The sequence below is a fragment of the Taudactylus pleione genome, unplaced genomic scaffold, assembly GCF_031769625.1.
Source record: "Taudactylus pleione unplaced genomic scaffold, aTauple2 ptg000915l, whole genome shotgun sequence".
Classification (NCBI taxonomy): Eukaryota; Metazoa; Chordata; class Amphibia; order Anura; family Myobatrachidae; genus Taudactylus; species Taudactylus pleione.
Window position 1 is genome coordinate 717896 of NW_028285316.1, and position 24772 is coordinate 742667.

General features: G+C 46.2%; 1 protein-coding gene across 1 annotated transcript in view; it reads right to left on the reverse strand.

The window, feature by feature from the left end:
• DENND4C (DENN domain containing 4C) overlaps positions 1-24772 on the reverse strand; it is a 178444-nt gene that overhangs the window by 121617 nt on the left and 32055 nt on the right. The gene's annotated exons all lie outside the window — the stretch shown is intronic.

The following is a 24772-nucleotide window of genomic DNA, read 5'->3' on the forward strand; positions in this document are numbered from 1 at the left end:
TCTAATATTATTTTCCTTTATTTATAGAATGCCACAAGGGGTCTGCATTGCCTTACATACAGGAACAGTATAAACAGCAAATAACATTACTTGCAGTACAAAACATTATAAACATTGCCGCATAGCAGCAGCCACAAGACCCATACCAGCAGCGGGACGTCTGAACTCTAAGGTTTGGTGAAATCTTTTGTTAGTGAGGAGAGGATGGTATAAATGAGGAAAGGACAAGCACAAGAGGGAAAACATCCCTGCTCGGGAAAGCTTACAACCTAAAGGTCTATCTTTGATAGTCTGTAACATGAAGGTGGTACAGTATACAAATATATTGTGCAAACATTTATCATTTACCAAGCGTTAGCCTGTGCATGTCCTACTTTACTCATGGAATTAAATCAGATGACAGGGATATAAATTATTAAGGGATTAGTTCAGAAACAAAGATGCCCACTGCTACATGTCAATGCAGCATTAACATCAGATAAATTCAGTACCTTGCTTCTTAAATTGTTATCTGAAGGACTCCCCACTCGTTTTTGTTGTCAAGGAAAACCATTTATATGTGTGTGTGAATGAGATGTAAGGATTTCTCTTCCATGCTGCATTCATTACTCTGATTTGCAACTATCGATGGTCTATAAGCAATGGCAAGTGGGAGGTTTTGGGGAGGGTTATTGGTCATCAATGGCACAGCATCGATGCTGCTCCATCGATAGCAGCAGCCGATGCTGAGAAAACATCGACAGCAAAGGCCATAAGGCTGAGGTCTGCGCATGCGCAGCACTCAGCTATCTGTGATTAAACCATCAATGTTTTTCTACTGATTTTTTAAAACCATCAATGGTACAGCCTTCTGTGGCTATCGCTACCCAGACAGCGTGGAAAGAAAGTTAGATGAAATTTTGAACTATACATTTGTAAATGAAATGAGTCAGCTTGGGTTTTTCAATTGCAAACTCCGGGTCTAGAATAGTGATGATATTTTTCAGATACTGTGCAAGGGACTTATAAGTGGCCCACAATGCCACATTCCATTTGTGAATAAGCGACAGATCATATTCTGAGATCATAGCATCAGTGTGAGGCAGCTTGTTTCTCTGAAATAGCTGGATGAATGTCAAGGCTGCACTATGCTCGCTACCAGGCTGGCTTTCTGTTTACCTTACAACTTCAATGCTGTGAGATATATGGGAAACTGCATTTGATGAGAGAACTGTATGAAATGCTTTCTTCAGACAAATAATATCACAATGAAAATAAAGATCCACATCCAATTATTCTTGTCTTTTATTACCTGCCAAAAATTCATAAGGACAATGCAAATCCACCGGGCCGACCAATAGTTTTAGGAATTAATTCTCTAACGGCCAATCTTTCACAATACATTGACCAATTTCTGCAACTTTATGTAAAACAACAAAGATCCCATTTAAGAGATACTACTGATGCACTTAAAACTTTGGATCAAATCAAGTGGCAGAAGAATTATTGGTTGTGTTCCAGTGATGTTGCATCACTATATAGTGTGACCATGAACAAGGAACACAAGCCATAGAACACTTCTTAACACAAGACACAGAATTAGATCCAAGGCAGAGACAATTCATTATAGACAGCATAACATTTATCCTTAAACAGAACTACCTTTGGTTTGGTGGGGAATTTTACCGACAGACCACAGGTACTGCAACGGGGACCAGGTTTGCCCCCAGCTATGCAAACCTATTTATGAGTAGGTGGGAAGACAACAAGATCTGGTCTCAACATGGCTGGTCGGCAAACCTGGTCCTCTGGAGAAGATGCCTCCTCTTCATCTGGCAAGGAGAGGAGGCGTCATTGATCGAATTCACTCAGTATTTAAATAACAATGCCAACCATTTAGTTTTTACAACTACACATAGCCAAACAGAAATTAATTTTCTAGACCTTACAATCTATATACAACAGGGACAACTGAAAACAAAAACATACCAAAAAAAGGTGGATGTAAATAGTTTTATTTTTTCATAGTGGACATCATCCAAACTGGCTGAGGAATATCCCCAGCAGTCAGTTTAAAAGAATAAGACGGAATTGTTCCGACATTAATATATACAAAGAACAGGGGCTACAATTAAAAACACAATTTCTGGTGAAAAAATATGACGAACAATTAGTACAAACAGCATTCTCCGAAGTTGCACAAGTAGAAAGAATTGAACTTCTGGAACATAAGAACAGAACAAACAAAAGAAGTGCGATTACCTTTGTAACACAATATAACAGAGACAACAAATCACTAACCAAAATATTAGAGAGACACTGGCATATCCTTCTACAGGATGAAATTCTTTCTGACTTTCTAACATCAAAACCATCAATAACATTCAGGAAAGCGCCAGACTTAAAAAGCAAATTAGTATCAAGCTATATAACACCCACTATTACGACACAGAAAACAATAGATGGAAAAATACCTTCTGTAGGTTTTTTCCAATGTGGCAATTGTCAAAGTTGTAATGTATTAACATACACCACAAAAGGCCAAGAATCCTTTCTTTCACAACAAACGAAGGAATCATACAAAATCACTGATTTTATTACATGTGCAAGCACAGGGGTTATATACTTAGCGCAATGCCCGTGTGGTAAGCAGTACGTGGGTAGGACGGTCCGTGCTTTAAAAACCAGAACTGCAGAACATATTAGAAACATTCGGAAAGGATTGGAAACACACAGTCTTTCCAATCACTTCAAATTAGAACATAACTGTAACCCAAAAGGATTAAAAGTAATAGGCATACAGTTGGTACAAAAAAAACTAGCGAGGAGGTGACTATTAACAAAATCAATAATGAAGAACTCAAATGGATCTATACTTTAAAGACGATGACACCACGAGGACTAAATATAGACAATGAGATCTACTCAGTGATTACAGCCTAACGTCAGATTATTGATATATATTAATTAATTAAAAACATATGTAAACCAAATTTAAACACCACAATTATCGTATAATTAATGATCGATTTATTAATAAAATTGGAAAGCCCCGGTGTACAGTATATACCAGCATCATAACCCATGGACATCTAATAACCATCCGTGTAATTTTACTTTATTGTATATACCGTTTTTTTACATCACCATACATCTCTGGGTTTCTATCTACCTAATTGCCCCAATCAGTAACATCATAATGAATCAATGTTATTTTATTAAATATACATGATTGTTGAGATTATTTGCTAGACTACTAATCAGAACCACACTAGATGTTCACTATGCAAGTAGTGACAAGACTCCAATACGATACCATTTATCAGTAAAGAGATAATTATAGAGCAACCATCAGATTCTCCCATTTAGGGCCTGATTCGGAGCCACTCGTAAGCGGCAGCTCGTTCGCTCCGAGCGATGTTTGGCCAACTGCGCATGCGTACGGATCGTTATACGCATGCGCGAACCAGTCAGTGCGGTCGAAATTCATGTGCTCGCAAAATAGCGAATGCTGACAATTTGAGTGACAGAATGAGGCGTATGTGGGTGGTAACAGGGGAAGTTGCTTGAAAACGGGGAGTGGAAATCAGAACGCAGGCGTGCTTAAAAGTCAAAACGGGTGTTTTATGAGTGTGCATAATTAAAACAGCAGCGTCATTGACCACGTCACTGGGTTATTTTATAGCCAGAACTGCTCGCAAAGTTGTGGTAGCAAAAACCGACCACAAGAATAGCGAGCAGTTCATACCCTGTTCGATGTACTCGATTAATCTAATAAATAGCGGACATGACGTAGGATGCGAGCGGCCAGGGGGCATAGTTTCCCAAAAAACGACCGCAAGTTTTGTACGCTCGTTCAGACCTAGAGGTGTGAACAGACCGCAAACAGCGAACGGTTCATTTGAATAGCCACCCCTATTTTCTGGACGAGCGAGCGCAAATAGCGTCCGGCTCTGAATCAGGCCCTTAGTCTTTAACCTTTTCACCAGATTCTCACAGTCAGATTTATCTCATGTGGAACTAATTAACCAGTCGTTAAGCTATTCAAGTTGCCCCCTGCTGACCAATAGGAATGGAGCCTGCACTTTATAAAGGCAGTGCTATCACAGACACAAGAAACACACCCCCCTGAGGAAGGCCAATCAGAGGCCGATACGCGTTGGGAATCCCTGCATGACGTAACAGAGACATACCCGGATACAACCAGCACGTGAGAAGCAGCACGAGCAGCCAGCGTGCACCAGCTTCCCGCACGAGCGGTTCAAACAGAGGAGGAACCCCGGACTGAGTCCCCGTTATACAATACTGAGGGACTCGTTATCTACAGTTCTCCAGTATCAGCGCGAGCAGCGTGGAGGCGCGCAGCTCTTACAGCAGCAAGCGGACAGACATTTAGGACTGTCTGATCTGGTGTCCAAAGACTTACAGCATCAACCAATTGGCTCACTATGCTTGCACACAGAAGTGCAAGTCTACATAGAACTCTATACTGCAAACAGTTCCGCACTCCGGGAGGGGTTTGACTTCAGATGAGAAGTCACCCAGAAGTGGGGTGAGTAACAGCGCGGGACGCCGCTTACTGTGTCAATCATTAGTTTACACCAAGCCACTTTCTCACTGATGGCTGCATAGTAACCTCCTGGGAGACGTATGATAGAAGTTTTAAACAGAGATCATACGGAGAGCCTATCCCTGCAAGAAAGGCTGACCTCCCGCAGTGAGACTGAGGAAGGTGGCTAGTGCCTATACCTTTATAATACACTATATGTTCACTCACTGTTGACTGCATAGCAGCCGCTAGGGGTACGTATGTTACAAGCATAGCAGCAGAGAACATACGGAGAGCTTGTCCCTAAAAGATAAGCTGACTCCCCACAGTGACACTAAACATACAGGTGATTATTTTAACACCTGGTTCTTATTCAGCACCCCTTTGGAGGGTTGAGTCATACTATATATTGACATATACAGGGATTATTCGTCTTGAACTATTTTAATGTATGAATAAATTACCACATTTTTAATGAATTACATGCATTGACAATTCATTTTCATCTCAGGACATAATTAACCAGGTTGAGCATCTGAGCGCACTTTTTTTCTTTATTTTCATTGTATATGTAAGAAGGAGGACCCCTTTATCTAATTAAGTGCTGCCTTATACCAACTTATTCATTTTTTCAGAGCGCAGTAAATTCTTATTTAAAATAATATCACAAAGAAACTACGATTTCTCCTTTAACCAAGTACAAATAGTAAAGCTATAAAGATGGGACATTTAGCACTTATTGTCAATACAGTAAACAATACGTTTATATTGTGTTCCCACCGTCCAGCCTGATATTAAAAAGGGCAGAATGCACCCTCCCCTTTTAGCAGAGCCCCACTAAAACTGCCTGCCCTGAGCCTTCCCCCCCGGTGAACGTTAACTGCCAAGTGTATGGACGCCGTATGTTTGCAAACCGCATCTAATACCAGTGATGGGAGAGCTTGCACCACCAAAAGTGCAGGACAAGCCCCCAAGTGTGACAAATTGTAGGTGTGTCGCAAGGACATGCCCGCTCTCTGGCCGACCACACCCCTTTCCAAGAGTGAGTGCTCCTTCTGTGCACGAACAGGCTCCCTGCCAGCACCCTCAGGGCTTTGCCCTGCCCGCAGCCTAGTGGAAACACTATTTATACAATTAAAACAACAAAAACCTGATAACATAATAGACCTTGTAAACCTGACATTTATGTATCGCTTAAAATTTCTGCTCATCTGTAATGTGGGCTTTAGAATGTAAATCAGGTACCTATTTATCAGGTGGGAAAAAAAATGTATTACAGTTGTGAGCATTAGAAGTTTTCTACAGACTAGAATATGGACTACAGCAACAAAAGCTGTGTGTAAACTTAACTATAACCTTGCCCACCATCACTGTGTGGCATGGCAGTAAAACAGCTGGGGACATTTTTAACAGATATTGTATAGTGAAATTCATATGAAGTGAAGCATAAGAAAATGAAAAACAGACTTTAGCAATCCACATTTAACTCTAGATGCTCCATCAATATCAATGTGGTTAAACTATATGCAAGGTTCTGCAGCAAACTGTGATATATCTGCCGTTTTCACCAGTGACTCCTTAAACTGTAGGGCTGTTACACCCTCATCATAGTTGCAGATTATTGAGCAGCCTAATTATAGAGACTGGGCAACCAGTACAAATATAAATATACAAACACTTATAACCACTACAAAGAGGATTTTGTTGTACCTTTGGGTCATTACACTTCTAGGATATGATTCTCACCCAAGCTTTTTGGACTGGGTTTTCCTACATGACTGGTCTATATGTGGTAAGCAGTGTCAATCTTGCACCAAACTTAGGGGTCTATTTACTAAGCAGTGTTAGGAGAGAGTGAAAAGTGATAAGGTGCCAGCCAATCAGCTCCCAACTGTCATTTTTCAAACACAGCCTGTGAGATGACAGTTGGGAGCTGATTGGCTGGCACCTCATCACTTTTCACTCTGTGTCCTAACACTGCTTAGTAAATAGACCCCTCAATATCTTGTGAGGAGGCTACAAAGTTCTATCTTGGTCACATCAGACCATAAATTTTCCCCCCATTTGTAATGTGGGCAGAGCCGTAACTAGACTTTTTGGTGCCCTGTGCCAGAGAGAGCATTGGCGCCCCATTTTTAAAATAGGGACATAAGATAGTGCACCTGAAAAAGGACAATGGCCTCATGGGAAGGGCCAGGGAAGAGATAGGGGAGGCCAGGAGATGCTGGGGATAAAAGAAGAGGAAGCTACAAGTGAGAATGATAATAAAGAGGAAAATTGACAGGCCCAAACAGCGCCCCCTGCCCTGCGGTGCCCTGTGCCATGGCACAGGTTGCACTATTCTAGCTATGACCCTGAATGTGGGTATCTATGCTACATAGACACTCTATCCTACACTAAGGCCTATATTAAATGGTCAGGAGATCACCGAGCACTAGATGATGAAATCCCTGGATGAAGTAATGACTAGATAGCAGTCTTCAGTTTTAGGTCAGTTACACACTGGTGGTCAAACACTGCATCTGAATTGCTTTTTTTTTCTTTTATTTAACATAAGTGCAATGCATAGAAACATGTAAGAATAAAACACACTCAATTCAATGGGGTACATTACTAAAGTGTAGATTTTTAGAAGTGGAGTCTACTTACTTATCTAGGACCTTCTAAAAGATAATACCTAGGAATCAGATAGGTTGCTATGGGCAACAACTCCACTTCTAAAAACTCGCACATTAGTAAAGATACCCCTATGACCCATCCATGCAAGGTTTTTGTGGAAAATATTTGTTCCATTTGAGTCTGTTCGAATCACTTAACTGCATTTGAAAAAGTCTACTAACCTGTATTGGAGCAAATGTGTACAAACCCAGATGTGCTAGCCTGAGCGGTTTAACCAGTTTTGTGCTGCATTTTTCCAATGAGCTGTAGACTACATGCAGAAATCCCAGTGAAGTGAATGTGCTACAGAAACAAATGGAGCTGTGCTGGAAATTGTTTCCAGGACTCTTCTCAGCACCTGTTAACCACAAGCGGCCAATGTAATGTTCCTTTCTCCTTCAAAATTCCATGGCAGCTCATAAAATGGATTAAGTCCACTCAAGATAGCTGAAGACAAGTAGTTTAACGGGAAAAACACACACGCACACCTTGCAGCATATAATTGAGCCCTCACTGTCCCCAGTGTTTTTTCCTGTCTTTAGCTCAGGCAGACCGCTAGTGATTTTCACTAAGATTCAGGGGATTACCTTCTTTCTATGGTCCCAGGGACGCACTATTTATTCTATGCTATGGAACGGAGGATAAACCTGGATACCCTGGTGCTCTAAATCTGGGAGCTAATGGATTTAAAATTACGGCATTCTGAACATAGTAAACTATTTAATTCACAATAAATAAAACAGAAAGATACTGTATCTCAAGTTATATTGCTTTGAACATATAGTACAGACTCATCATTTAATGACAGTAAGGAAGAGCTCAAACATAGATCCCTAGGCAAGATGGGGAATGCGCAACAGTCACCTAGAACTCCCAATGCTGTGGGTTCACAACCAGGCTTCTCTGAATAACATTAGGTTATCAAGAAACTGCAAGAACTGTCTGATCTGATGGCAAAAACCGATACTAAAAGACACTAGGCTAGGGGCCTGATTGTTCATATTAACCACAGACCAGTGCTGCAGGATGAGGACCTTCTTCCTTTCAAAGGTGACATGGTCAAGGTAATAAAAAAAAAAAAAGTTCACACAAATACAGATGTGTCCTTGATCATCTAGCTTTAGTGCGCCATGCAGCGCGATAATTAGTGTTATGGTAGACTTACCTAGATAAGTCCTTTTCTTCAAGGTCCATAGGGTCCAAGGGATACCATGGGGATATTATGGTTGGACGACCAGGCACCAAACAGTTAAAGTTTCTGCTCCCAGAATGCCCCAGGTCCTCCCCCCATATATTCCAAGCCCCTAGCCATAGGACTTCAGTTTCGTTAACAAGCCTCAAGGCAGGAGAAGGAAAGAGGAGAAGGAAGAACAATCGTACACTAGAAACACTCTTACATAAGATGAGGGAATCTGTGACTGAAAGAATATAACCCAATGAAGCCAGGTGCGAGGAAAAGGAGTTATCTAGGTAAGTCTACCATAACTCTAATTTTCTTCTTCGGGGTCCATAGGGATCCCATGGGGATGTCCTAAAGCAGTTCCCCTAGGGTGGGGGACGCTCCTGAGCAGAAAGGAGAACTCGTCACCAAAAAGGAAGCATCCCGAGAGGCAAAACTATCATAGGCATAAAACCTAAGAAAGGTGTGGACAGAAGACCACGTGCCTGCCTTGCACTATTACTCAGCAGAGGCACCACGGCCCTACAGACCGAGTAGAATGTGCTGTCACTGTGCTAGGGACAGGGAGATCAGCCTGACTGTACACCTGAGAGAGAGTCATGTGTAGCCATCTCGCCAGAGTCTGCTTATTAGCTGGCCATCCTCATTTGTGAAAACCATATACCGTATATACTCAAGAATAAGTCGACCCGAATATAAGCCGAGGTACCTACTTTTACCACAAAAAACGGGGAAAACTTATTGACTTGAGTATAAGCTTAGGGTGGGAAATGCAGCAGCTGGTAGTGCCTCCAGTAGTAATCCCCCCTGGTAGTGCCCCCAGTAGTAATCCCCCTGGTAGTGCCCCCAGTGGTAATCCCCCCCTTTTAGTGCCCCCAGTAGTAACCCCCCTGGTAGTTCACCCAGTGGTAATCCCCCCCTGGTAGTGCCCCCTGTAGTAATCCCCCCCTGGTAGTGCCCCCTGTAGTAATCCCCCCCTGGTAGTGCCCCCTGTAGTAATCGCCCTCTCGTAGTGCCCCCTGTAGTAATCGCCCCCTGGTAGTGCCCCCTGTAGTAATCTTCCCCTGGTAGTGCCCTCAGTAGCCCCCCCCCCCCAGTATAGAGACGTAATAAAAATAAAAAAATAAACACCTGAAACTCATGACGTCTCTCCCATTACCCACTGCGGGAGCTGGAAGATGGCTCCCGCAGTGGGAGCAGCAGCAGCCGATGAGAGTCTGACAGACTCTCAGTGGCTGCTGATTACAACAAACACACAGCTGCCGGCTCCGGTGTTTGTGCTGTGTAGCGCTGACCGAACTCTGTGCGGTCAGCGCTACACACTTCACTCGAGTATAAGCCGAGGGGGTACTTTTTCAGCACAAAAAATGTGCTGAAAAACTCGGCTTATACTCGAGTATATACGGTAATACAAAAAGAGCATCTGATTTTCTAACAGAGTTTGTATGCTCTACAAAGATACGGACAGCACAAACTACATCCGGGGAGACTTCACCTACACAAAGGTCTAGAGCCTGAAAAGCTGGAACAACAATTTCTTAATTCACATGAAAACGGGACATTACCTTAGGAAGGTAACCCTCCCTTGTACGGAGAACAGCTTTATCCTGGTGAAAAATCAAAAATTCGAACATCTGTAAATGAAGCAATCTTCTTCTGGAACCAGACTGACCGTGCAGAAACCTGCACTCTTAAAGTGACCAGGCATAGACCTTTCTCTAATCCTGCCTGAAGAAAAGCCAGTACCTTGGATATCCTGAATATTTTTGGATCATACTTCCTTATGGGAACACCATTGACCAAAATACCAAACTCTGTAATAGATGCGGGCAGAGGCAGGTTTCTGTGCCCTAATCATCGCTTGAATTACAGAACTGGAAAAACCTTTTGCTCTTAGGATGGAAGATTCAAAAGCCACGCTGTCAAAGCCAGACGAGGTAAGTCCGGATGTCGGCAGGGACACTGCGTTAGCAGAACCTGCCACAGAGGAAGAGGGTATGGACTGCCTATGGACAGATTCTGTATGTCGGGGAACCAATGATGTCTGGGCCATGCCGTAGCCACCAGTATTACCGTTCCACTTTCCTGCTTGAATTTCCTGAGAACTCTTGGAAGTAGAGAAATCGGAGGAAAGAGATACCCCAGATTGAAATCCCATCTAACTGCCAGTGCGTCCACGAAGGCTGCTGATGGGTCTCCGGACCTGGACCCGTACCTGGTTGACCTTGTGGTTGTGGCGCGACGCCATGAGATCTTTCTCTGGTAGACCCCATTTGTTTACCAGGAGCTGAAACACTCCCAGATGGAGAGACCACTCTCCGGCGTGTATGTCCTGGCGACTTAGGAAGTCTGCTTCCCAATTGAGTACTCCCGTTATGAATATTGCCGAGATGGCCGGAAGATGACGTCCTGCCCAAATCAGAACCTTTGTCACTTCTTTCATGGCTGCATAGCTTTTTGTGCCTTCCTGAGTGAGGTTGGCCACTGTAGGTCGCATTGTCGGACTGGATCTGGACCGGCCTGCCCTGTAGCAGGTCCTGTGCCATGGACAAGAGCTCTGTATACTGCTCGCAGTTCCAGAATGTTCATTGGCAGATTACTTTCTTGATTTGTCCTTCTTCCCTGAAAGGTGTGACGACCTGTCACTGCCCCCCATCCGTGAAGGCTGGCGACCGTGGTGAGAAGCACGAATGGGTGCCTTTTGTTTAGATGATCCTTTCTCAGCCACCACAGTAGGAAGTGTATGAACCCCTGGAGTGAGAAGGATCCTCTGAGACATTATCAGATGATGCTGTCTGTTCCACCTGGAGAGTATCAATCTTTGTAGAGGCCTGGAATGGAATGGAGCATACCCCGCCATGTCGAAGGTGGATACCATTGTTCCCAGGACCTGCATTGCTAACAGAATGGATACCCTTCGTTTGCGTAGCAGCTTGCGTATGCGCAATGATAGACCCGCAATCTTGTCCTCTGTCAGAAACACCCTTTGGCCCGAGAATCCAGAAATGCTCCCAGATGCATCATCTGCTGTGTTGGAGAAAGTAACAATTTCTTCCAATTGATTATCCAGCCATGCCTTAGGCTTGCTATGGTCATTTGAAGATGGCTTTGTAACATAACCGGAGTCTGCGCCAATATCAGCAGGTCGTCCAGATATGGCAGAATTCTGACTCCCTGACGCCTGAGATAGGCCATCATGACTGGTAAATACCTGGGGAGCCGTAGATAGGCCAAATGGTTGAGCCTGAAATTGGTAATGTTGCTGAAGGATAGCAAACCATAAGAATTGTTGGTGGGATGGTATAATAGGAACATGCAGATATGCATCCTGAATGTCCAGAGAAACCATGTAATCCCCCGGCTCCATTGCCAAAATAATTGACCGGACAGTTGCCATACAAAACTTGGGTACATTGATAAACCTTTGATGGTTTTTAGATTTAGTATAGGGCAATAAGCCCCATTCGGTTTCTGAACTAGAAACAGATTGGAATAATAACACCTTCCTTGTTGAGACACAGGAACTGGGACTATTACCCCTGCCTATAGCAGGGGAATGGCTCCCTGAAAAGCTAAGGCCTTGTACGCATCTGATGGGAGGACCTGTGCAACAAAACTTCTGATGGTGATATCTCCTGAAAGTGAGGGCATAACCCTGAAAGACCACTTCTCGGACCCAGGCATCTGTTGTTATTGGACGCCAACAATCCGTAAATTGAAGAAGTCGGCCTCCCACCCAGGGATCCCCCAGGAGGAGTCCCGCTGTACCAGGCCTAGGGGCTTGTTGTCCGGCTTAGAAGCTGGACGTCTTGCCGGGCCAGACCTTAGTTTGTAGCTTAGACTTGCAAAAACTAGTTAGCCTAGAGGAAGACTGTTCCTTTGCTCATCCCTAAGGACGGAAAGACAAAGGAAAACTGCCTAGATTTTGTATTTGACTTAGATAGCAGACCTGCAGATTTTGAAGCCGCCAGAGTAATGATATTATCCAACTCTGCTCCAAAAAGTACCTTTCCATGGAAAGGCAAGGCCTCCAGAGCCCTCTTTGATTCTGTATCAGCTATCCAAGATCTTAACCAAAGGGCCCTAGATGTGAAAACTTCAGCGTCCAATGCAGCCCCTCCCAGATAGGAAGCTGCTTCCCGTATGTGGGAGATATTAATCATCTGTTCTCTGGTAGCATTTGGTAGCGAATCTTCCAATTCCCCTATCCATACTTCAACAGCTTTGGCTACCAACACTCCAACCATAGCTGGACAAGCAACTTCTCCAGATGACGAAAATATTGCTTTAAGACAGGCTTTAATATTTTTATCTGTGGAATCCTTCAGCGAAGACGCGGATGGAATAGGCAATGTAGCATTTCTGATTAAATGTGTTGCATGAGCATCCACAGTAGAGGTACCTCCCACTTAGTACATACAGAAGGTGGGAACGGATACAATGATGTTATTCTTTTATTCACATAAAATCGTTGATTAGGGTTACAGCATGCCTCCTTCGATAAGCACTGTAAGCTGTTCAGATACAGGGAACTCCGTTTTAACCACCTTCTGCATTGGAGCCTTCTTACTATTAGCTGGTTCATCATTCTGAATATCTAGGACTGATCTAACCGCCCTCACCAAAGAAGGAATCACCTAGATCCTGGAGAGGAACCCTGTGCATCATCTGATTCCCCTGATGATGCGTCTGAATCCATATGTTGGGCAGACTGGTAGAAAGATAACCGATTATCAACATTAGATGATGCTATACTCTAACTAGAATGGCCATCAACATCCTTCCAGGAAGGATGCATAGGAGGTGCAAACCTAGCATACTGTGGACCAATCCCCATCCAAGGAGGCATAGTGGGAGCAGCCATCCAATCCACAACCTTCATCATAACCTGGGAAAAAGAGGAAACCCAAGATGGCTCTTGTTCAGGGACTGGACTGGTGAGATAGCTCTTTGTAAAAGACAGCACACAACCCATCCTCTACCTCCTGAGAGGACACATAAGCCGTACATGATTTACATGGAACCAGCGCAGGCTGCTCCCCCTCCTGTTTCCCTTTATCTTTTGACATGTTAAAATTAAAGGTAATAATTGCAATGTTATGTGACAGCCTTCACAAAATCTTAATGAATGTGAAGTACTCAGAAAGAAACCTCCATTCCAAGAGGATGGAGAGAATACAGTGATAGTTACAACTGACAGTTTTAGAAATAAAAGACAGTATTAATCAGCAGCTAGCAAACAGTCAGATACAATGCATATGTAATATAATTACAATCGGCTCTAAATCAACTACAGCAACGCAAAGGAATGGTAGGACATAGAGCACCATATACCTTAACCACAGGAGAGGTATTTGGGGAGACTGACCAAGACCCTCCTGAGACCAACAGATACAGGGCGTACTGAGCGTGGACCGTGAGCGTCTAGGTAGGTAACCCAGACGTGCAAAACCCTTCATAGGGACTGCATCTGGGTTGGGGGAGGAGCTGCCAGGGGAGCGCCTACCTCCCCTAAGCTGCGTTAACCAGCCAGGTACGCTGGCCTCGTGGCAGCAGATAGCGTCTGCTGTCGATCCCCGGCATCAGACGATAAGGCCTCGGCTGGTGTAGTGAGGACGCGGACAATCCTAGGCCCTGACAGCAGCGGCTTCTGGTGCGTCTTGGACACCAGAAGTACAGACTGCCAAGCGAGATTCCTCGTAAGCGAGGAATCGCCTTACCTGACATCTCCGAACATCCGATGCAGTCCAGGTCACAGCATTGTTGATAGCCAAGCTCAGCCGCGACCCGCCAAAATCACCAGCACAATTACTGATGTTGCAACCCGGCGGAGGTATATGGAGCCGCAATACGTGCGTCTTAATTCAGACGCTTGGTACTGCCAACTCAGAAAAAACAAAATAAGATAAAACATAAAATAAAAGCTTAGGACTGCTCTAAGCAGTCCTCCTGTTACAAAAGTGCGTCTTGATCCTGCCGCACCAAACGAACAACTGAAGTCCTATGGCTAGGGGCGGGGTATATATGGGGGAGGACCTGGGGCATTCTGGGAGCAGAGGCTTTAACAGTTTGGTGCTTGGTCTTCAAACCATAATATCCCCATGGTATCCCTGTGGATCCCTATGGACCCTAATGAAGAAATGCCTGAGTGAGCCGCCAGGTCCTGTGCTACTCTGCAGGTGTTAGACATTTCTTGAAAAAAAAAAAAAAGACACCTAAGTCACAAAGTGATACGACTAGGATGCACCAGGAGACTGTGCTGATTAATTTGACTGTGCCGATTAATTTATGTGACACTGTTCTGTGTGCAACTAAGTCTGTAAATGGAACTTTGCGTGGAAAAAAAGCTGCGGCCACTGCATCGTCGCACTTCGTATGCTGAATGAGAGACTCGGTTGCACGCAGATATACAAGTGTCGCATATGAAATAAATCAGCAGTCTGCTGGTGCAATATAGTCGCATTGTGACTTAGACACATTTTTAGCAAAAAAAACACCTGGCACTTCCAGTACTAAAGGGAGTGAGGTGACTGACTAGCAAGGTACAGCTGACAGGGCTAACCTATCATTCCAGGGTTTTATTAGGTTAACAAGATAAGCTTTTTTTCCCCCAACCCTGCAATTTAGCCAAAAACTAGAAATGTGTTGTCCGGTTCTACTCTGTTCTTTTCGCCAAAGTTGCACAAGTTTTGATTTAAGTTATTGGCTATCCAAAACACACGAGAGCCTGATAGTAGTAAGATTAGATTTTCAGCTCCGAGCTTAACCAAGCCAAAACCAAACCACTCATCTCTACTAAAAACTCTCAACCATGGGTACTAAAATATGTACTCTGTCCACAGGTCCAAACATACGCACATGGGTGCTCAGATTATACACCCTCTGTTGAGCCTGTTCCATGTGCTCCTTGACAGTGAGCACCACAGTTGTAATCCTGTCTTGCACCTGAGAAACTTTTTTAAAGAGTGGACTGCTCCGGCCATGACTCGTTTGCAATATCCAGCAAAACTCTGGGGTGTCTCCCATCCAACAAATCAAACAGAGAGAACCCTGTAGAGGACTGAAGCACTTCTCTAACGGCCAGCAACAATTAATCCGTTTTTCCCATCTTTATCTACAAGCTTTATTAGCATGCTTATTAAGGTTTTGTTTAACCTTTCTACCAACCCATCAATCTGGGGATGGTAAACTGAGATGAGTGACCTTAATCATGATTCTAGACATGGGATACCTTGATCAGTCAGGATTTCTTTATTTATTCCCACTCAGCTAAAGACATGCATCTTGGGTGAGATATAGTGCAAAGGGATTGCCTTGGGAATCCAGGTAGCAGCAGTGGTTCCTACCAGCTTGGATGAAGGGGCTGCCACTGTCCATGCTGCCTGCAAAGCACTAATCCTCCAGACAGGAAGATACAGTCCCGGGCCAGCCGGGTCCCAGCGCCTGTGCAATGGATCTGGCAGATGTCGGGACCAGAACATGTGCACAAGTGACGGAAGAACTGCACATGCGCAAACCACCAACTTCTGGAGACTGCATTGGCAGAAGACCCATAGAAGCCGGAGGAGTGGCTTTCCACTGGAAGTACGCTCTCTGCTAATTGCAGCCCGGACTGACAGTCCCAGGGGGAGAAAACACCTCCCCCTGGGGCTGCATGTCCTTTGGCAGGTAGTCCAAAGGGAAGTCACTGCCAGTCACAGTGTAGTCAGTGCAGTCACGGACTGCAACTGGCTCACTGAGGTGGCGGATTTTACTGGTAGGGCTGCAGCCCCCAAGTAAAATCAGTCACTGATGGAGAGCATTAATTCATCATCACTAGGATATACTGAGGGCCCCGAGCAGACTTTAATAAGGGTCCAACAACATCTAGCTTTCCCACTAGGCTGTTTCAGCGGGGTACCGCACCCTGCCCTATTTCTAAAGGGCAGAAAGCACCCTGCCCTCTGGCGCGGCGCCCCGCTGAAACAGCCTGCAGGTTCGGTCCCCTCCCGTGGGCCACAGTGTCACCGCGGGTGGGCAAAGTGGAGGAGCAGCGGTCACCGTCGGTGAATGGATGCCTGGTGCATGCACAGTGACTGCAGCGCTTGGGGGCTGCCCGGCATACCCCCAAGAGTGACGAAAAGGCGACGCGTCAAAGACACACCCCTTTTTCGGGCGCACGCAGAAGTGCCCTTTCTCTAGGTCCAGCGCCGGACCTAGAATGAACACTAAACATCTATAGATATCCTGTCAAATTGGACCTCTAAAATAGGTGTGGACACTAGTGGGCTCCTGAAGTGAGGTCTGAAAGCAGGATACTGGCACTCGGAACAGGAAGAACAATATTCTGACACCTCTTTATGCACCCCTGGCCAAAAGAACCACTGTAGAATCCTCTCCTTCCCCAAAGTTAGGAGACTTATTTTGACCCTCATCATTCACTACTTCCCCAGAGATACTAGAAAAAAAGAAATCCATCAGCCCTGTTCACACCTGTGACCATAAGGGACTCCCATAATTTCCAAAATGGAGATATTCTCTCCCTATTATAGCCTCATGCACCAAGGAAGGGAACAAACCTACTTTAACAACAGATGAACCACAGGGGGTTTCAATTTTCACTTCAGCAGTGACAATGTCAGGTGTCACCAAACGATGCAAGCTACACCAACAGCTGTTTGCTGGGACTTTGAGTTTACTAACCCAGCTTTCCCAAGGGTTATTAAACTTATTGAGTCTAACAATGCCTCTATAAGTTGCCCTCCATAAAAATTACACATATTTGTTTTTCTGGCTCAGGCAGAGGTAAAACAGTACAGGCTGACCTGGCAAAGAAAGATGTTCTGCAACATTCAAAAGCAGCATCACACTGCATGGGTTCTTGAACACACTGGACAATTAGCAATTACACGTCCTGTCATACCACACCTAACACATTTAAGCACAGTGGTCAATCTCCAGGCCCAGAGCTTACAGCCTCTCCATTTTAAACTTTTCTTAACCGCCCAGCACCCTTTTCACATGGCAGTCTTACCAGATGTCACTGAAGTGAACTGTCGAGGATCTAAGCAGCACTGCAGTGCGGTCATTATTTCCTCTACTGACAGATATTTCCCCACCATCTGTACCAACTTGTCAGCTGTCACTTGCGCAAAACCATGGGCAGAAACCTCGAATAACAGTCCATGACAACTCTTTCAACCATCTGTGGACCAATAAATGTCTCTGGCTTTCTTGATCAGGTGGATAAGGTTGTGCATTTGTGAGCGGGTAGGCTTGTTCATGAAGCAAACCCAGCAGTGCACTCGTTGAGCTCGAGTCAACAGCAAAACATCCAGACAAGTTAGGGTTTCAGTTTTTAGCTTTTGTTCCTGAGAATCTGCAAGACTTAAATCAAAGTAAGCTTTTTGATGTTCTCCTGTAAGAAAAAGGTACAAACAGCCTGGCCCACTGTTCTTTAAGCCAACTCTCACACTCAGCGATTCTCTCAAAGGTAATCAGATACGCCTCCACATCGTAAGTCAGTAATTTTTTGAAGGAACTGGAGCTGGTCACTGACTTGGAGGACACATTTTTAGCCACCTATGCCAGCTGCTGTACCACTTCAGTCAAGATTCCACGCTGTTCGTTGATGGCTTCCTGAAAGTTTTCATTAGCTTTGGCCTGGTTTATCTTGGCGTGGAGCAACTGTATGACCAGATCCTCCATATTATCAGGTTTTACTGGCTACTGATGCCACTTTTACCAAGGACATGTAGCAACACTTTCAATGTGTGACACTACAACTCCCTGCACATGCTACGCTGTAAAAAGTGTCTGCAGAGTATTACTCCTGCGACTTTACTTTGGGGCTGTATCTGTAGTCTGGCCTCTTTTCAATGACACACACAAGGCTGCTGCACCTTTCAATATGCGTAGATCTTTTAGGTCACATTCTCCACCACGTAGCAGAATTAGAGGGACAGGTACCAAATGGGTTAGACGGTAGTGAACAGCAGCCAATAGATCATACAAGTTCAAGGATTCTAGAACAACTGACCACAGTCAGTTTTATTGAGCAGAGAAATAAAATGTTAAAATAAACGGATTGTGTTAAAATAAACTGATACAGTATGATTGACAGCCGGCCCGCAAGCCGGCGGTTCAAATCCTGACAGCAGTGAAAATCCCGGCCGTCCCAAGGTATTTCCTAACCTAATCCACCCCCTAACCCTAACCCTCCCTTAGGGGTGCCTAACCCTAACCTCCCCCCGGGGGTGCTTCAACCTAAACCTTCCCTTCCCCTAGCCTAACCCTAAACTCCCGGGGGGGGGGGGGGGGGGGGGGGGCGTTTTGCCTAACCCTAACCTCCCGGGAACCCTAAACCTAATCCCCCCCCCCTCCCTTCGGCCTTTGATCGGTAAGCCGGGTGTCGGGCTCCCGGCGTAGGTAAAAATAGAATTTTGGTACTTACCGATAAATCCCTTTCTCAGATTCCACAGGGGACACTGGAGCCTCAGTACAATGGGGTATAGGAGTGTGTTAACCGGGAGCTGGCACCTTTAACTAAAAAACTACTGGTAGCTAGCTCCTCCCCCCTCTATATCCCCCCCCCCCCCCCCAGGTCAGTCTAAAAACAACTGTGCCTGTGGGGAGCTGGAAAGTAAGGAGAAGGAGTCAGAAAAGCTACATTAATCACATACACATAAGGAAACCACATATACATGAAAACAAGAACAGGACAGTCAGACAACATTAAACGCAAACTAGCGTCTGAACCTGTAAAAACAGTAACAATGCAGGCAGAACAGCGTAGTGGTGGGTGTCCAGTGTCCCCTGTGGAATCGGAGAAAGGGATTTATCGGTAAGTACCAAAATCCTGTTTTCTCCTTCATCCACCAGGGGACACTGGAGCCTCTGGGCCTGATTCAGAGCCAGACGCTCTGACCAGAGCGCTCGCTCTGAATCAGGGCCCTCCTACCTAAACTTGGAGCGGCCTCTTGGACGCTCGCATAGCTGTGGGTTACCACCCACAGCTTATGCGAGCGTCCATGATGGTCGCGATGGTCAAGACCATCGCGACCATCGGGCTTGCGACGATACCCTGCGGTAGGGTCTCGCTGCCGCAAGCCCAGGAGTGATTTTGGCTCTATCAGAGCCAAAAGCACTCCCACTGACATCACTAGTGATGTCAGTGGGGCCAGACCCAGACGGTAGGCGTTCCCATGGGAACGCCTCTGTCTGGCAGCCACGCCCCCGGCACGCCCACGAAAGGGGGCATGCTGTCACTCACCATCGACAGTACGCCCCCTTTGGTGTGAGACCCGGAGCGACAGCTTGGCTGTCGCTATCCGGGTCTCGCGCATGCGCACAACGGAGCTCCCTCCATCGTGCGCATGCGCATTTGGGTACCATCGACCCGCTTGCGAGCGTCCTGCGCTCGCGAGCGGGTCTGAATGAGACCCTCAGTACAATGGGGAAGTCCCAGAGCTTACATCCCGGGTGGGAGAGCGCGGAGAGCCCTGCAACACCGCACTGCCAAACTCCGAAGCGGAGGCCGCAAAAGTATCAAAACGATAGAATCGTAGGAAGGTATGCGTGCCTGACCAAGTGGCTGATCTAAAAAGCTGGTTTAAGGAAACTCCGCGAGCAGCCGCCCATGAAGGACCTACCGAGCGCGTAGAATGCGCCGTAATAGGACCCGGTGGTTGTTTGGAAGCCATCACATATGCTTGCCTGATAGTGAAGCGAATCCATCTAGAAATGGCCTGTTTGGAGGCCGGCCAACCTGGACGGGCCACATCAAAACGAATAAACAAAGCATCCGATTTACGGAGGGAGGTAGTCCTGTCAACGTAAATCTGGAGTGCTCTGACTACATCCAAGGATCTTGAATTGGAAGAGTCATCCTTAAACACCGGAACCACGATAGGCTGGTTTATATGAAAAGCTGTCACCACTTTGTGAAGAAAAGCCCTTTGAGTACGCAGCTCCGCCCTATCCTCATGGAAAATAAGATAAGGAGGGTGGCAGGATAAAGCACTGAGTTCTATCACACTCCTTGCCGAAGCGAGAGCAAACAACAGAACCACCTTCCAGGTTAAGTACTTTATCTCCTCTCTCTGTAATGGCTCAAAAGTATCAGACTGGACTAAGGCCAACACCAAATCCAAATCCCATGGTGCTGTGGGAGACACAAAGGGGGGTTGAATTCTCACAACTCCCTGGAGAAAAGTCTGTATATCCGGAAGCAAAGTCAATTTCCTCTGAAAGAAAACGGACAACGCAGATACCTGTACCTTTAATGAACCCAGACAAAGGCCTGCTGTGAGACCGGCCTGAAGAAAAAGAAGGAGACGTGATACCTTAAAGACTGAAGGAGGAGAATTACGTCTCTTACACCAAGCCACATATGTCTTCCATATGCGGTAGTAATGTTGAGAAGTGACTTCTTTCCTAGCCCGAATCATTGTGGGAATGACACTAGACGGAATACCCTTCTTTCTGAGGACGGCCCTTTCAATAGCCAAGCCGTCAAACGAAGCCGCCTTAAGTCACGATAAACAAATGGGCCCTGACGAAGGAGGTCGTCCTGAAGAGGCAGTGGCCACGACTCGTCTATTAACAGATTCTGTATCTGGGAGTACCACGCTCGTCTGGGCCAATCTGGTGCTATCAGAAGCACCTTGATCCCTTCCTGCTTGATTCTTTGAAGCAGGCGTGGAATGAGCGGAAACGGAGGGAATAGGTAAATGTAATAAAACTTCCACGGAGCTGTCAGTGCGTCCACTGCAGCTGCCCGTGGATCCCTTGTTCTGGAGTAGTAAACTGGTAGTTGGTGGTTTAACCTTGATGCCATAAGGTCGGCTTGAGGACAGCCCCACCTCAGAGTTAGTTGCTGGAACACCTGAGGATTGAGTGACCATTCCCCTGGATGAACGTCAGCCTCCCAGTTTTCCACTCCTGGGATGAAGATCGCAGAAATCGCTACTGCGAATTCCTCTGCCCAAAGCTGAATCCTGGTTACCTCCCTCATGGCGGCTCTGCTTTTTGTGCCGCCCTGCTTGTTTATATATGCCACTGCAGAGGCGTTGTCCGACTGGACTCTGATTGCCTGCCCCTCCAGCAGCGGATGCGCCAGCTGGAGAGCATAAAATACAGCTCTTAACTCTAGGATATTTATGGTCAATCTGGCTTCCTGCTGCGTCCAGTGCCCCTGAAAACGCTTTCCCAGAGTCACTGCTCCCCAGCCCCTCAGACTTGCGTCCGTGTTGAGGGGGGTCCAATCCCACACCGCAAACCTTTTCCCCGCCAGCTGGTGGGAAGGGTTCAGCCACCAAATGAGAGATGTTCGAGTCTGAGGCGCCAGGAGAACTCTCTGATGGAGAAAAAGGTGGGATCCTGACCACTGGGAGAGGAGATCCAATTGAAAAGGACGGCATGAAATCGTGCATACTGAATCGCCTCGAAGGCGCGAACCATCTTCCCCAGAAGGCGGATACAGAGATGCACGGACACTCGGCGATGTTGTAAGACCAGGCACACCAAATGCTGAATGGAGGCATACCTTGTCTTGAGGCAGGAAAACTCTTTGCTGCACTGTGTCCAGTATCATTCCAAGGAATAGTAAACGCTGTGTGGGGATCAGGGAGGACTTTTTGAAATTTAGTATCCAACTGTGTTGCAGGAGGATGCTCTGAGTTAAGCGAATGTCCCTTAACAGCCGAGCTTCCGAAGAGGCCTTTATCAATAGATCGTCTAAGTATGGAACAATGACGACCCCCTGACCATGCAGTAGGGCCATCATTGCCGCCATAACTTTTGTGAAGACTCTTGGAGCTGACAAAAGTCCGAAAGGTAGGGCCTGGAATTGAAAATGCGACTCTAGGACCGCAAAACGAACAAAGGCCTGATGGGGGGGCTAGATGGGGATGTGGAGATAAGCGTCCTTTATGACTAAGGACACCAGAAACTCGTTCCTGTCGAGACCCACTATAACGGATTGGAGAGATTCCATCTTGAATTTGAAAATTCAAAGATGAGGGTTTAAATCCTTGAGATTGAGTATGGGTCTCATGGAGCCGTCCGGCTTGGGCACCACAAACAGGCTGGAATAAAACCCTTGACCTCTCTGATGGGTCGGAACATTCACTATTACCTGGGACAATAACAGTTTTTGAATTGCCCCTAGAATTTTGTTTTTCTGCAACCAGAGGTAAACCGGTTTTGAAAAAACGAGAAGGAGGATGGGCCCTTAAGTCCAATTTCAGGCCGTGAATAATGATGTCCCTGGCCCAGGCGTCCTGGCAAGACTGGATCCAAATGTCCTTGAAACGTAAAAGGCGCGCCCCAACCCTGGGATCCCCCAAATGAGAAGGACGTCATGCGGCAGGCTTGGCAGCTGTCTTGTCCTGCTGAGTATTGGAGGCGGCTGATGCTGAAGCTCTACCTCGGCCTCTGGAACCTCTGGAGAAGGCCGGACCTCCTCTGGAACGCCCTCTATATCTTCCAGAGGCACGAAAGGATCGAAAGGAGGGACCTGCCAAAGATCTTCTAGTAGGAGGAGGAGCTGCAGATGGTAGGTAAGTGGATTTCCCACCTGTAGCTTGTGAGATCCACTTATCTAATTCCGATCTGAAAAGTACCTCCCCAGTAAAGGGAAGGGCCTCTACCGCTCTCTTGGACTCTGCATCTGCTTGCCATTGACGCAGCCACAGAGCCCTTCTAGCAGATATAGCTAATGCTGAAGATCTGGCGGATAGATTACAAATGTCCTTAGACGCTTCTCAGAGGAAAGCAGCCGAATCTGTGATCTGTTCGGCTAACTGAATTAAGTCGTCAGTTTGCGTACCTGTCTTAATCCCCTCAGCCAGCTGCAGCGCCCAGGCTTCACTAGCTTATTCACCCAACAACTGACTAGTGCTGAACGCATCAAAACCCCTGCAACTGTATACAAGGATTTCAATGTGTGTTCCATCTTCCTATCCGAGGTTTCCTTTAGGGAAACCGCGCCAGGCACCGGAAGCACCGTTTTCTTGGAAAGACGGGCTACTGACGGGTCCACTGCTTGAGGAGTTTCACATAATCTCCTACTGTCAGGTGGGAAAGGGTAATAAGACAGATATTTCTTAGAAATTTGAAATTTTTGTCTGGGTGTTTCCATGCGGAAAAAAGAATCTCATCCAGCTCTTCTGATGCTGGAAAGGTAACAGACTGTTTAAATCTTACCAAAAATAGATGGTTTTTCAGTAACCTCTAAATCCTCTACGTAACCTCTAAATCCTCCACCTGACGTACTGCTGAAATTAAAGCATCTACGCCCTGAGTTGCAGGTTCGGGGTCTTCAGGAATGTAAGTTTCCTCTTCCTGAACCTCGCCCTCTTCAGTGTCCTGCAATTCCTCTTCTGACTCATCCCAGTGTAAGGGATTATGAATCAATCTCTTACTAAGGACTTGAGCAGGAGAAGAAGAAGCAGGTGGGGCCTGGGACATTGCTTTTGTAAGTCCCTCCACAGATCTGGCCAGAGAGCGAGCCCAATCTGGTTCAGCTGCTGTTTGTCTCAGCCTCTCCCTGTCCTTACGAGCTGATTCCAGCTCTGATGACAGATTTGATATAACTGCAGTCAATTGTTCAGACCACCTAGGCTGGACTTCAAGATGGAAGCATTAGATTGTCCCTGTGTGAATTTTTCACCACAAGTCTTGCATGAAAAAGACTTCTGTGCTGCTTTAGACCCCTTGATAGACATGTCTGTTACAGACACCACACACACACAGAGAAAAGGACAGTAATGCAATAATAGATTTTTCAATCACACCACACAGAGACCTGAAAAGGGGCACAGAGGGAGATAAACTATAATGCTTGCAGCGCTAACCGAATAGTGCTGATAACAAGAAAAACAAATGCAATTGCTGATACACAGAGTACTAGCCTGACTCCTGTACAGCTCTCTCTCCACCCTGTAGTGAGTGTGCCTTGTGCTTAAAATGGCCACCTGCATCCTTCTGGAAGCGCTGAGGCTGCTGGGAGGCAGGAGCAGAAGGGAAACTTAGGCTCCCCCCCCCCCCACTATGGTGCTCTCAGCGCTAGCGGAGCGCACTGTGAATGCCCGCCTGAATACATGTCCTGGCTCCTCTGCTAACCAGGGAGCCAGGAAACACTAACCTTAGCCCTGCCTGTGCTGCCGGCGGCGGGAATATGATACTGGGTCCCGCGACGTACACTGCATGCAGCGCGTCTTTGGGTACCCTAGAGACTGAGGTCTCTGTAGCAGGAGACCTCAGCGCAAACTGCATGCAGCAGCGGTGAGGATCTCCCCGGCAGCTCCCTCCTCGCAGACAGGCAGGGGCAGTAGGCTGCCTGTCTGTCCTCAATGCTTGAGTATATTTCCGGAGCCCTAAGGTGGCTTACGTCCAGCTCCCAGGGCACATTTTTTAGACTGACC